Raw genomic sequence first — 1,844 nt, 5'->3', positions numbered from 1 at the left:
TATTTAAATGCTGCACGTCCTATGGTCACAGGCGGTGACGTGGCAGGGGGAAGAGGCAAATAATTGAGGCGAAGGTGAGGGAGATGCCACAGTAGGTCGATGTTTAATCCATCGGGGGTTAAGTCATGCCGTGGGCAAAAGAAGGGGAGAAGAGAAAAGAGGGGGGAAGAAAGAAAGAGAAAGAAGAAAGAAACCAGGAAGGAAGGGGGAAGCAAGAGAAAAGAAGACGGGGCAAGAAAGAGAGAGAACGAGAGGGAGGAAGACGACAATGTCCAAAGAGGCGCCCACATGCTATCATTTTCCTCTCTTTCCTCTGGGCATTTCCGCACCCTTCCAACAATCCGCTTGCCCGCCCAATATTTTGCGCTCTCTTCTTTATAACTGTCACATACCTTGCCCTCCACTAGCCGCTTGATCGTCTCCAGGTCGTTTTCCTGTATGGCTTTGTACAAGAGCTTGGCAGCCGTTGTGTTCCCCCCTGCTCGCCCCCCTTCCATTCCCCCGCCGTGCTCCTCCACCACGTGCATGGGTGGTGGTTGTGGCGCCGGTGCTGCTGGTATATCCATGAGCTGGAACAATGGTCTGAAAGGTGGTCAGAGTGCACGTAAGGGAGGTGCCGGAAACGAAACTTGCGTGAGCTGCCTGCCGCATGTGATCTGTCGCAAAACACAGGTCCAAATCACCCAAAGGACGCCCTTGTCCCCCGCATGCGGGTTCCACTGCCCTGGTGTTGGAAAGCCAGACAGAGAAGCCAACGATGACGCATTTCTTCCGTCTAAGGACATACTGTGGACGGCATTTTGAGTTTGCGCCCCTCCTCTCTCCAACTAACCGCCGCTCCCTCCTCGTTACTATTCAACCCGTGAAAACACCACAAGTCCCTAAATGACCACCGCATCCACGACATCCAAGCCTGGAACCCTGCCTTCCTGACATGTACCCAGGACAATCCTGCCCCGGGGGGCGCGCCATCGTGAAAAGGGCCAGAAAGGCGACCAGAACAATTTTGGTCGTTTTCGTACGGGCCACCGACTTGAGGTTCGCCTCAAGGAGGGAAGCTTCAAGTGCGTCAGTCCCTGTATTTCCCGTCACATTTCCCGCCCACCACTGCCTCCCACGTCCCAAAGCTCCTACGTGGACCGTCCTAAAATGCACAAAGGAACGGCATGCGCCACGGGGCGTGGGGTCCGGGCGGCGCCCCGTGCAGCACAGGGTGACGCGGGGGAGAGGCCGTTGTGACCGCTTTTCTGACTTAGCGAGAGAGAAGACGGCCTCCCCAAAAATTCCAGCGCTTCACTACCCTGGCGTCACGACTACAACGGCCATGGCACCGGCCGGGGCCCAGGGGTACAGGCGTCGTGCGCGGCTATGCGGCGTGTCGAGGCGGTCGATGTGGTGGGAGCGGGATACACGCAGGGTAGGGTTTTATTTTGGGCCTTGCAACGTGCATTGCGACATAGTAATTCTCGGTCAACCCAGCTTATCATAACACATACAACTCCAGCGGGCTGGGCGATACATGGTGTGGAAAGTCGGGTCGTATACCATGAGTCATACAGTGGATTTCTTCCTTGTGCGACGAATGTGGCAAAGAATGGAATAGCAGGGGGTGGTTATGATTGTCGCGTTTTTTGTTAGAATGCGAGGTCGCACATTGCTCCCCGCATGTACCAACAACTTCTGTGGAACATTTGAAGAAAAGCGCACACAAAGTATACGAAAGCGAGACAAAAAAGCCGAAATGTTTAAAAGCCTTCTAAAGGGTTGAACCCCTATAGGTAGTACCACATCAGATTCGCAGTGTTTCGATATGGAATTATGAAGGGAAGGAGGAGCTTGAGGAA

The sequence above is a fragment of the Nannochloropsis gaditana genome (genome assembly GCF_000240725.1).
Source record: "Nannochloropsis gaditana CCMP526 unplaced genomic scaffold scaffold146, whole genome shotgun sequence".
In the NCBI taxonomy this organism is placed as follows: Eukaryota; class Eustigmatophyceae; order Eustigmatales; family Monodopsidaceae; genus Microchloropsis; species Microchloropsis gaditana.
Note: the sequence above shows the minus strand (reverse complement) of the source record.